The 13053-nt window shown below is 39.7% G+C and overlaps 1 protein-coding gene across 1 annotated transcript in view; it reads left to right on the forward strand.

Moving 5' to 3' along the window:
• The window catches only part of EXOC6 (exocyst complex component 6), a 316918-nt gene that overhangs the window by 42339 nt on the left and 261526 nt on the right, over positions 1–13053 (forward strand). The gene's annotated exons all lie outside the window — the stretch shown is intronic.

Genomic DNA, 13053 nt, shown 5'->3' on the forward strand with positions numbered 1-13053 from the left:
GGGGGTGGGAGGGAGGGGAGGGTGGGTGATGGGTATTGAAGAGGGCACCTTTTGGGATGAGCAGTGGATGTTGTATGGAAACCAATTTGACAGTAAATTTCATATATTTAAAAAAAAATAAAGATACTCCTAACATTTAGAAAAAATTATAATAAAATTGAGAGTTTTGAGTCATCATGGTTTTTTTATTTTTCACTTTCACGTTGCACTTTTAGAGAGCATCTTTCACGCTCTCCTAGGACAGCTAAGAACATTAGTACACCAAAAAGTCCTCTGTCTCCTCTTTCCTCTGCTGAGTCTAGTTGGTTCATTTCATTTTTATGTGGTTATGGTTTTTAATATTTACATTCTGTTTTGTAACCATAATTTCCACAGTTGGTTACTCTTTGTTCTATATTTAAGTGAATTCAGTGTTCTGCATCAGTTGTTGTTTTTTTTTAAATCATATCTTCTTCATTCTGGAATTCTTTGCTTTAATTCTTCTCTGGTTTGTGTATGGATTTTGTCATCAAGTAACCCCCCTTCCCAAAAAGAGTCTATAGTAACTGTATTCCTTGATATTGTGTACTCTTGAGAATATCTTTCCATTTCCTTGGCAAAATAGCCTGGCTGGATATAAAATCTTGAGTCACACTTTTTCTCAAAACTTGGTAGATATTGCTCCTTTGGTTTTTGACATGAAAGAGCCTAGTTCGTATTTTCTTAATAGTTCAGTAGTGGGGAACCCGGGTGGCTCAGTCGGTTGAGCATCCGACTCTTGATTTTTGCTCAGGTCATGATCTCACGGTTTGTGAGTTGGAGCCCCCGTCTCGGGCTCTGAGCTATCAGCACAGAGCTTGCTTGGGATTCTGTCTCTCCCTCTGTCTCTGCCCCTCCCCCGCTTGTTCATACGTGTTCTCTCTCTCTCTCAAAAAAAAAAAAAAACAAAAACAAAAAAACTTAAAAAAATTCTTCAGTAGTATTGCTTTGGCCCTTGATTTGTTTCCTTAACCTCTGTCTCCCTTTTCATCTCACTCTGCTGTTTTATCATCTTGTCATTTTCCTCATTTCTCTGTTGCAGCGTATTTGCATACACTGCCACACTGCTTTTGAAAATCTTCTCATGCTTAGTATGTGGAGCTATTTCTAGACCTTCCACATGTTCGGATGTAGTTTGGTGAATTCTTCCTTCTGCTTTACCGACTTTTCTTTTTTTCAAGTACCGACTTGAGGGCTAGGTTGTGTGCTCTCCTTGCCTTTTTTTTTTTTTTTTTTTTCTTTAATTTTAGAGAGAGAGCATAAGCAGAGAAGGGCACAGGGACATAGAGAGAATCTTAGGCAGTCTCCATGCTGAGCATGGAGCCCCGATGCAGAGCTCTACCGTGGAGTCATGACCTGAGTCAAAATCAAGAGTCGGATGCTCAGTTGACTGAGCCACTCAGGCGCCCCTGCTCTCTCAATTTTAACTAGCTTGTGGATGTGAGGAGAAGGGGAGGAACTAGTTAGCTGAGCTGTACTTAGGGAAGATCCATCCCTGGGAGAAGATTCTAGATTTAGAGTCAGACAGTCTCACTGGCAGTACCAAGCATGGATAACCAAACTAGCAAAGTTCATCAGATGTCACAGGATGAAACAACCATGTGGTAAGTAACACTTTATTGAGCATTTACTCTGTGCCAGACATTGAAAAACAAATTAGCGACCTTTATTATGTGTTTATGATGGCAGGACTATGCTAAGTACATTATATATTTTTTTATTGCTCAGTACAACAATGTGAAACACTCAGTAAAACAATGTTTTGAATGAGGGAGCTGAGGCTTAGAGAAACTAGATAATTTGCCAAAATTATACAGCGAATAATGACAGAATTGAGCTTTTAAACCATGTCTTAACCATAAATGCTTCGTATGGAAAGAGTCTTTTATCAGGAAATTTGATGTGATATTGGGGAGTATTTGTAGAACTTTACTTCACTGTGATTTGCATGTGATCTATTCAAAGCTTATCAATGTCTCTTTTCCAAAAATAATTCTAATTTACAGATGAATTATGGTACAGACTTGTTTCTTTTTTTATTTTTTTAAAGTTTATTTATTTATTTTGAGAGAGACAGACAGAGAGAGAGAGCACAAGCAGGGGAGGGGCAGAGAGAGAGGGGGACAGAGGATCCGAAGCGGGCTCTATGCTAACCACAGAGAGCCTGATGTGGGGCTCAGACTCATGTACCGTGAAATCATGGCCTGAGCCGAAGTCGGATGCTTCACTGACTGAGCCACCAAGGCGCCCCTAGACTTGTTTCAAATTAATCTGGGTGAGGGAGGGGAAACTGGGTGAAGGAATGGATGGAACATGATTGGCCATGGGTTGATAATTGAAGCTTGGTGACTTGAAGCATGGAGGCTCATTGTATAGACTTATATTATAACAACTGCTCATTTAATGACTTTTCACCATAGTGACTCTTGAAATGTACCACTTTTTAAGCAACAACTCCCTTTCTTTTTTTTTTTTTAAATGTCTTCTTTTTTTTTTTTTTTTTAATTTACATCCAAATTAGTTAGTATATAGTAACAACTCCCTTTCTTTTGGTGTGGTGATTTTTTATCATTATACCAGAAGTGTGAGAGAATAAATTTTTATTGTTTCATCCACCCAGGCTGTAGTATGTTATGGCAGGCTTAGCAAACTAATACACTTAACTGAATTTGTTTTCTTGTTTATTTAGAGGAAGTATTTTTAGGAATGGATTAAACTCATTGAGTGAGGGATAGCTGTTACTTTCTCTCTCTTTTTGGGTATGTTTGAAATTTTCTATAATAAAAACTTTAAAAATGTTAAAAAATATTTTGGGGTGCCTGGGTGGCTCAGTCATTAAGCATCTGACTTCGGCTCACGTCATGATCTCTCGGTTCATGAATTTGAGTCCCACATCGGGTGAGCTCGTGCCCCACTTTGGCTGAGCCTTGCTTCTCTCTCTCTCTCTCTCTCTCTGTCTCCCTCTCGAGACCCTCCTCGGATTTTTTCTCTCTCTCTCTGCCCCTTGCTCACTTGTGCCCTCTCTCTGTCTCAAAAAAAAAAAAAATGTTTTGGCAAGTATGCTTTCAAGTAGAATATTATTGATCTCCAGTGACCTACTTTGATATTATGTGAATAAAAGTCGTTCAAAGGGGTGATATTTAAAATAAGTAACAGCTGGTCAATGGAGAAGGTCTGCCCCTTTCCTGGGTGAGAACCTGAAACCATAGGTATTGGATACCTATGAATAATAATCTGAATTTTGGATCTTGACCATCTCTTATAGATGGGTCAAGATTACTTCAAGATTAGGTTTGGTTGGACCCATCTGTACCGGTCTATTTCCTATTTTCAGGGGCTTTGGCTTTCAGATAAGGCAATATGGCAAAGTGATTCAGAGCATTTTTCTAGAGTCAACAGACCTGAGTTGGGTGCTGGCTCCACTACTTACTATCTGGGTGATTGATCTTAGATACATTGTTTTCTCTAAATCCCACTGTCTTCATCTGTAAATTGGGGGTAATGATACCTGTCTTTTCGGATTGTTTGAAGGAGTAAATGAGATCATATATGTAATGTACTTAACACAATGCCTGGTCACTATTATTATGTTGTCTTAAAAAGATGTGGCAATTCAGAATGACTAAATCTTTGGCTTACGTCCATTTGACATGACCTGGCCTGAACTATCATTTGTGTCATTTTCAGCATGTTGCCACTTCTCTTAAGGTGACTAAAGTCAGAAAGCATCCTTCCCTTTATTTCACAATTTTAAGCCTCATGTGAACTTCAGGAAATAAACAGATTTCAACATGCTTAGGGAAATAGGAAGGCTCAAATAGGAAGAAGGTGTACCTATCATAGACCCCAACAGAGGTAAAAGATTCATTCATCCATTCACCAAATATTTATTGAGTGCCCTATATAAGACAAGGACTATTTTATATGATGGGGATATAGTAGTAGACAAAAATGACAAAGATCCCAGCTTGGGAATGAAAGTTACATTCATGTGGGGAGTTGACACTATGCATCTTAATGGTGTTGTTACGGAGTATGCATAGTGAGTAGGAAATACGGGGCAAGTTTCCTGCGGTTGAACCAGTGATGAAGTTCCTCATCAGAATATAAAATAATATATGCTAGATGTACATGTGCTTTGCTCATAGGAGGGGTCCAATAAATGAAGCGAGTAAATGATTGTGAACAATTGAAAGGATAGTGAAACTCAGAAAGAGAGTGTGGTTTCTAGGTGTAAAGGTTCAGGTGTAAAAAAAAAAATCTGTCTATCTATCTATCTATCTATCTATCTATATCTATATGTATATATAGATATATAAATATATTATTTAGAAAATTTTTAAATTAATCTCTACACCCAATGTGGGGCTTGAACTTGACCCCAAGATTAAGAGTTACATGCTCCACTGACTTAGTCAGACAGGTGCCCCGGTTCATGGATATACATTTTATAACATCTTTTAAACCAGTGATGTATATGATGTCTTAATTTTTTTAAAAAGAAATTAACAGAGGAAAAAAAAAAACCAACCCTATAAGATAGAGGTCATTATCCCCATCCTTTACAAGAGGAAACTGAGACTCAGTTAACTATAATTTTCTCTAGGTCTTACAGCTAATAAGGGGCAGAGATAGGATTTGAATGCAGTCCTAGAGTCTATTCTCTTTTGACTTAGGTGTAAACTTCCTTGGAAACATGGTGTTAACATTTTTTTTTTTAATTTTTTTTTTCAACGTTTATTTATTTTTGGGACAGAGAGAGACAGAGCATGAACGGGGGAGGGGCAGAGAGAGAGGGAGACACAGAATTGGAAACAGGCTCCAGGCTCCAGGCTCCAGGCTCCGAGCCATCAGCCCAGAGCCCGACGCGGGGTTTGAACTCACGGACCGCGAGATCGTGACCTGGCTGAAGTTGGACGCCCAACCGACTGCGCCACCCAGGCGCCCCAACATTTTAAAGAACTTGTTCACTCAGGGCGCCTGGGTGGCTCAGTCGGTTGAGCATCCGACTTCAGCTCAGGTCATGATCTCAAGGTCCATGAGTTCGGGCCCCGCATGGGGCTCTGTGCTGACAGCTCAGAGCCTGGAACCTGTTTTGGATTCTGTGTCTCCCACTGTCTCTGCCCTTCCCCCACTCGCGCTCTGTCTCTCTGTCTCTCTCTCTCTCTCTCTCTCTGCCTTTTAAAAATAAAGAAAACTAATTAAAAAAAAGTAAAATAAAGAACTTGTTCATTCAAATTCATCTTTACTTTTTTAAATGTTTAATTTATTTTGAGAGAGCAAGCGAGCAAGAGTGCAAGCACAAGCTGGGGAGGGGCAGAGAGAGAGCAAGAGAGAGAATCTCAAGTAGGCTCTGTGGTGTCAGCACAGAGCCCGACATGGGCTTCAAATCACCAACTGTGAGATCATGACCTGAGCTGAGATCAAGAGTCAGACACTTAACCTATTGATCCACCCAGATGCCCCTACTCAGATTCATCTTTAATTGGTAGAATGGGTATTTATCACCCTATCTGTTCTCAGTGAGGAAAGAGTGATCTAAATCAGTCTGAGATGCATATTCCTTTATGCATCCTCTTTCCACCTCTTCTTGCTTTTCCTTTCTATGATTTAGAGAGTGATTTCCTGGTACAGGTTTGAAGAAATGGAAAAGTCCAGCCTTGGTTTATCGGTAGATTAGTCTCCTATGGTTTTGCTTTTCACAGTTTCAGTTACCTGTGGTCAGCTGTGGTCCAGAGGTGATGATCTGATGTATTGTTAGGTCAGTAGTAGCCTAATGCTACATCACGATGCTTACATCAGTCACCTCAGTCATCTCATCATGTAGGCATTTTATCATCTCACATCATCACAAGAAGAAGTGTGAGTACAGTACAGTAAGATATTTTGAGAGAGACCACATTCACATAATTTTAGTTACAGTATATTGTTGTAATTGTACTATTATTGTTGTTAATCTCTAACTATGCCTAATTTATAAGTTAAACTTTATCATCAGCATGTACGGATAGGAAAGAACATAATGTATATAGGGTTCATTATGATCTGTGCTTTTAGGCATCCACTCGGCGTCTTGGAATGTATCCTTCCCAAATAAGGTGGGGACTACTGTATTTCAATATCTCTGGTGAAAATTGGTTGTTTTTGACTGCCCAGGGTCCATTCCCTATTCTTCTGGTAATAGCATCTGCAGCAGTTAGAATTGTATTTGGCCACAAGTAACTGGAAGCACAATGAACAGTAGCTTAAACAAATAAAGTTTCTTGCATCAGATAATAAGTCTTGCATCAGATAATAGTCAAGGCTAGTGCAGGGGCTCATTGGAACTATCAGGTACCCAGAAAATTTACATTTTTCTGGTCTACTAGCTTTGGGAGGGGGTATTCATATGCATCCTCATGCTTATTGCCTTATAGTGACAATATGGCTGCTGCCTCCCTGGCATCACATCCATATTCCTAGTAGAAAGAAGGGTAGAGAGCAAAAGAGCCGAAAGAATCATGGCAGATCTTTTTTTCCGGCAAAGCACATCTTTCCGAAATGCTCTACTCAACACACTTCTGCTTATTTCTCATTGGTTGGAACTGAATCACGTGACCAGCCCTAGAACAATAGTACGGCTGAAGGAATAAGATTTCTAATCATAATTCATCCTGTAGTGCAGGGATCAAATTCTTCCTACGATCAAGGGATCTCTATTCTACCTGAATAATTAGAATTCTGTGCAGGGAAGGGGGGAAATGTATGCTGAGTGGCAGTGGACAGTCTCTGATATGGAACCTCAGTTTTTCTTTGGGGAATCTACTCTCTCCCATATTCAGTCCATGTGGATCACAGGGACCATCCCCATTCACAAGGCATGTGTAAGGAGGACAGCAGGACACCTCTAATTCCTGCAAGAACCTCCATTGGACTTATTTGAGGAAGTGAAGCCTTCTTGTTGGGAGAGCTGGCTGTAGGGAAACTTATGTCCTGTTCTACCAGGACCCCTACATGCATGGGGCTTTTTTGAGATTCAGAGGTCAGATGGAGAGAGGGCCTGATAGTGTGGGACCCTAGTCTGGTTCAGTCTAAATTTAAAGATTGACTCCTGGACTTTTTAGTTGCTTCAGCCTATGAGTTCTCTCTCTGTGCTTAGTCCAGTTGAAGGTGGATGTGGATTTTGCTATCAAGAGTCTTAACAAATAATGTATTCAGAGACTCTCTTCTCTCAGGAGGCCCCGACTCTTCAGATACTGTTAACTTCTCACCAAAGAATCAACCAGGCAGGCTGAAGGAGCCAGCCATAGTCTGTCATATGGCCAATGAAGCAAATGACCTAGCAAACTGTATGCAAGTATAAAAACAATGGGTCATTTCCTCAAATTGCAATTGGTATGTACTAGTTTTTGATAAATTTGTAAATTTCACTGTAAGATTTTGTGCATTCTAAATCTAGTCCATAGTTGTGAAGCTCTCCATTATATAGACTCAGATTGCATAGTTGTTTTTTTTTTTTCCTTTCTTCTTTTTAAGGAGTGTATCACTCATGTAACTTGGGTTTCAGCTGTACTCACAGATAATAAATAAAAGAAAATTCCATTTAAAAAAAAGGAAATTAGGCTATAAAGGTAAGAAGGAGAATGAAACAGCAGCTGTCTCTTTTAAGCATAGAATCAGAAAGTCAACCCAAGGAGAAGATGCACCTTTTAAGAAATATCAAAGTGAATAAGAACTCACTTTGCAGGGGCACCTGGGTGGCTCATTTGGTTGAATGGCCGACTCTTGATCTCAGCTCAGATCATGACCTCACAGTTCGTGGAATTGAGCCCTGTGTAGGACTCCGTGCTGATAGCATGGAGCCTGCTTGGGATTCGCTCTCTCCCTCTCTCTCTGCCCCACCCCTGCTCACACGCATGCTCCTTCTCTCTCTCTCTCTCTCTTTCTGTTTCAGAATAAGTAAATCAACTAAAAAAACACAAACAAAACTCACTTTCCAGCCCTAGCAAGTGAAAAGGAGAATGAAAGAGAATGTTATCAGGGCACCTGGGTGGTTCAGAGGGTTAACTGTCCAACTCTTGATTTTGGCTTAGGTCTTGATTTCGTGGTTTGTGGGATTGAGCATTGTGTCAGGCTCTATGATGACAGCTCAGAGCCTGCTTGAGATTCTCTCCCTCTCTCTCTGCTCTCCCCCCTACTTGAGCTGTCTCTCCCTCTCTCTCTGCCCCTCCCCTGCTTTCACTGTCTCTCCCTCAAAATAAACAAACATTAAAAAAAAAGAGAGAATGTTATCACCAATAGGTAATATCCTTAAACTAATAAGATGGTAAGGAGAGAGAGACCTTTAAATATTTTTGTTCATTTTTAAAACTTACATTGTTCTGGAAAAAAATACTTTCTGATCAGAAAGCCAGAATAACCTATAATGGAAAATCAGGCAAATAACAAAGACAATTAAACGCTCATTTAAAAAGCAGTGACTCTTAATTGCTGAGGTCATTGTCTACTTTGATAATGTAATGAAAACCAGTTGTCCTCTTCTCAGAAAAATGCACATATAATCCCCCAAATTTTGCACACAGTTTCAGGGATTTACAGACATCTTAAAAACCAATCCATGGACACTCTCATTCCCAACACACAGATCCATGGATTCTAGACTAAAACCCCTCTTCTCTTTTGAGCATGTGTTGAGCATATTTGTTTTGAAACTCTTTGGGGCAATATGTCCACTGACTGATGAATGGATAGAGAAGATGTGGCACACACACACACACACACACACACACACACACACACACACCCCATCAAAAAAAAATTAAATCTTGCTATTTACAAGACATGGTTGGAGCCAGAGTATATTATGTTAAGTGAAATAAGTCAGTTAGAGAAAGACAAATACCATATGATTTTACTCATATGGAATTTAAGAAAAAAAAAAACAGATGAACATATGGAAAGGAAAAAAAAAGAGAGGGAAGCAAACTACAAGAGACTCTTAAAGATAGAGAACAAACAGAGTTGATGGAGGGAGGTGGGTGAGGGATGGGCTAGATGGATGATGCGTATTAGGGAGGGTGCTTGTTATGATGAGCACTGGGTGTTATATGTAATTGATGAATCACTAATTGATGAATCACTAAATTCTCCTGAAACCAATATTACACTATATGTTAATTAATTAGAATTTAAATAAATATTTGAAAATAGAATAGGATAAAACAAAATAAAATTCTTTGGGGTAAGAAAATTAAACTAACCAATTTGTAACATTCTGGTAAATAATAATAGCTATTATTTGAAAAACTTACAGTAGAGGTGCCTGGTTGGCTCAGTCGGTTAAACTTCTGACTCTTGCTTTTGACTCAGGTCATGATCTCACAGCTTTGTGAGTTTGAGCCCCGTGTTGGGCTCTGTGCTGACAGTGTGGCGCCTGCTTGGGGTTCTCTCTCTCTCCTCTCTCTCTGCCCCTCCCACACTCGCTCTGACTCAAAATAAGTAAACTTGAAAAAAAAACTTTTACAGTACGACAAGGTACTGGGCTTGATAGCCATATATATCATCTCATTGAATTCTTACAAGTCTTATAAATCTGTAAAGCTGATACTTTACTTGGGCCTTGTTATACAGTTGGGGACACTGAGGCTGACTTAAGTTAAATAACTTCATAAATGTCACACAGCAGGGCGGGGATTGAAAGCCATGTTTGTCTGATACCAAAATTCACCATCCTCTTCTGCTTGTCATGTTCTAGTCTCCTTGTCCCAACTTCTTGTTTTCAGTTGGGTACCACCTTTTCACCTTTCAGTTCATATTTGAGAATCCCTGCAGTACCACAGGAAACATTTCATCACGTTCCTATTGATGTTACTAAATCTAGTTCTTTAAAAACCCCTTCATCAACTGACGAATGGATAAAGAAGATGTGGTTTATATATACAATGGAATACTACTTGGCAACGAGAAAGAATGAAGTCTGGCCATTTACAACAACGTGGATGGGAACTGGAGGGTAGTATGCTAAGTGAAATAAGTCGGAGAAAGACAGATACCATGTGTTTTCACTCATATGTGGATCTTGAGAAACTTAACAGAAGACCAAGGGGAGGGGAAGGAGAAAAAACAAAGTTACAGAGAGGGAGGGAGGCAAACTATAAGAGTCTCTAAAATACTGAAAACAGAGGGTTGACGGGGGATGGAGGAGAGGGGAAAGTGGGTGTTGGGCTGGGCATTGAGGAGGGCACCTGTTGGGATGAGGACTGGGTGTTGTATGGAAACCAATTTGACAATAAATTATATTTAATATAAAAAAATAAAAAATGAAAACACCTTCAGTCAGGTCTCTGCACCAATTTCACCCCCCTCAGAGAAGCCTTCCTCCATCTAAAATAGCACCCCAAATACTTCATCCCTCTCTATTCCTTTACCTGCCTTGTTTTTCTTCATGGCACCTCTCATATCCCAACATGTTATCACATATCTATTTATTATATTATTGTTTGCCTCTCCCTCCATGAAAGCGAGGACTCTGTTTTATTTACTGATGCGACCTCAGCACCTAGCACATAACCTAGCACACAGGAGGCACTCTATCAATATATATTGATGAAGGAAAGAGTGAATGAATGAATATTTGGGGAAGCAAGAGGAGAAATACATATCTGGTCTTTGTTTCTGCTTCACATGGCTCTTACTTCAACAGGGTCAGAACATTCCAGATCAGTGTTTCTGTAGCTGGGATGGGGCCTTCCAAGAGCAATTTTCAGGGAGTTCTGGTTAAGACCTGCCAAAGTGGGGTGCCTGGTAGCATACCTCTTCCCTCTGACCATCCCACCACCTTGGCAGTGCCCTTCTTTTTTCCTGTGTTAAAGGCTTCCCCACAGACCCTTTCAATACCACTGGACCCACAACTGACCTCTAAAGGCTCTCTGCAGTTCTTTAATTCATTGAAAATGTTTGCCTTTCCAGCCAAGAACAATATCACTAAACTCCTGTTTCCTGACCTTTTAGAAAGCCCAAGGAGGTGGGACAAAAGTCTCATGATAATTAGCCAGATCAGTTCTGCTCTGCTGCTACTCTGTATAATCTGCCTTCTTCTCCTGACCAGAGTTTTCTTTAAAGTCAGTATCATGTACTTTGTTCTCTTGTGGGGTTTAAAAATTGGTTTATTATTTTTTTTTCCAGTGCTTTCTTGGACACTAAAGTTAAGCTTACTGGTCTTTTTTTTTTTTTTAACATTTATTTATTTTTGAGACAGAGAGAGACAGAGCATGAACAGGGGAGGGGCAGAGAGAGAGGGAGACACAGAATCCGAAGCAGGCTCCAGGCTCTGAGTCATCAGCCCAGAGCCCGACGATCGTGACCTGAGTTGAAGTCGGATGCTTAACCGACTGAGCCACCCAGGCGCCCCAGCTTACTGGTCTTTTTAATGTCCCTTTTATAACATAGTCACCCATGTAGATATATTTTTTTAAATGTTTATTTATTTTGAGAGAGAGCATGTGAGTAGAGGAGGGGCAGAGAGAGAGTATCCCAAGCTCCGTGCTGTCAGTGTAGGGCCTGATGCAGAGCCCCATCTCACAACTGCGAGATCATGACCTGAGCCAAAATCAAGGGTCAAATGCTTAACCAACTCAGCCACTCAGATGCCCCAATATTTTTAAATCTTCATTATAAATTTGAAAGCATTTTGGAAGACCAAGTGCTGTGTAATAATTATGACATTTTATTTATTATAATTTTATAATAATAATAATTTTATTATTTTTTAATTTAATTTTTAAAATTTTAATTTTAAAAATAAAGTTTATTTAATTTGAGAGAGAGAGTGTGAGCAGGGGAGGGACAGAAAGAGAGGGAGAGAGAGAGAGAATCCCAAGCAGGGTCCACAGTGTCAGTGCCAAGCCTGAGAAAGGGCTTGAACTCACAAACCATGAGGTCATGACCTGAGCAGTATAGGTTCACAGCAAAATTGAGTGGAAGTTACAGAGATCTCCCATAAACCCCTTGCCCCCACACAGGTGTACCCTCTTCGGTTGCTCATTGCTTTTTAGTGCTGGATACTATTTCATTGTCTGCATGTACCACAGTTTATCCATTCATTTAGTGAAGAAAGTCTCAGTTGTTTCCCTGTTTTGGCAGTTATGAATAAAGCTGCTATAAGCATTAGTATGCAAGTTTTTGTGTGGACATATGTTTTCAACTCATTTGGGTAAATGTCAAGGAACACAATGGCTGGATCATACAGTAGGAACATGTTTAGTGTTGCAAGAAACTGCCAAACTGTCTTCTAAAGTGTCTGTATCATTTTGCGTTTCCATCAGCAATGAATGAAAGTTCCTGTTGCTCCACAGCCTTGCCAGCATTTGTGGTGTCGGTGTTTGGGATTCTGACCATTCAAGTAGGTGTGTAGCGGGATCTCATTGTTGTTTTAATTTGCAATTCTCTAATGACCTTTGATGTTGGGCATCTTTTCATATGCTTCTTTGCCATCTGTACATGTTCTTTAGTGATGTGTTCAGATATTTTGCCCATTTATTAATCAGGTTATTCATTCAAAAAAATTTTTTTAAATTTAGGTATAGCTGGCACACAATATTACGTTAGTTTCAGGTGTAAAACACGCTGATTTAACCTCTCTATACATTATGCTGTGCTCACCACGTGTAAGGCTGTTCATTTTTTATTGTTGGGTTTTATTTTAGATAACAGTTCTTTATCACATATGTCTTTTGCAAATATTTTCTCCCAGTTTATGGCTTGTTTTCTCATTCTCTTGATACTGTCTTTTCACAGAGCAGAACTTTTTAATTTTAATGAAGTCCAGCGTATACATACCTTTAGACTTGTAACTAAAAAGTCATCACCATACCCAAAGCCATCTAGGTTTTCTCCTATCTTATTTTCTAAGAGTTTTACAGTTTTGTGTTTGTTTTTTTTTTTAATTTTTTTTTCAACGTTTTTTATTTATTTTTGGGACAGAGAGACAGAGCATGAACGGGGGAGGGGCAGAGAGAGAGGGAGACACAGAATCGGAAACAGGCTCCAGGCTCCGAG

This window comes from Acinonyx jubatus, chromosome D2 (genome assembly GCF_027475565.1).
Source record: "Acinonyx jubatus isolate Ajub_Pintada_27869175 chromosome D2, VMU_Ajub_asm_v1.0, whole genome shotgun sequence".
Taxonomy (NCBI): domain Eukaryota; kingdom Metazoa; phylum Chordata; class Mammalia; order Carnivora; family Felidae; genus Acinonyx; species Acinonyx jubatus.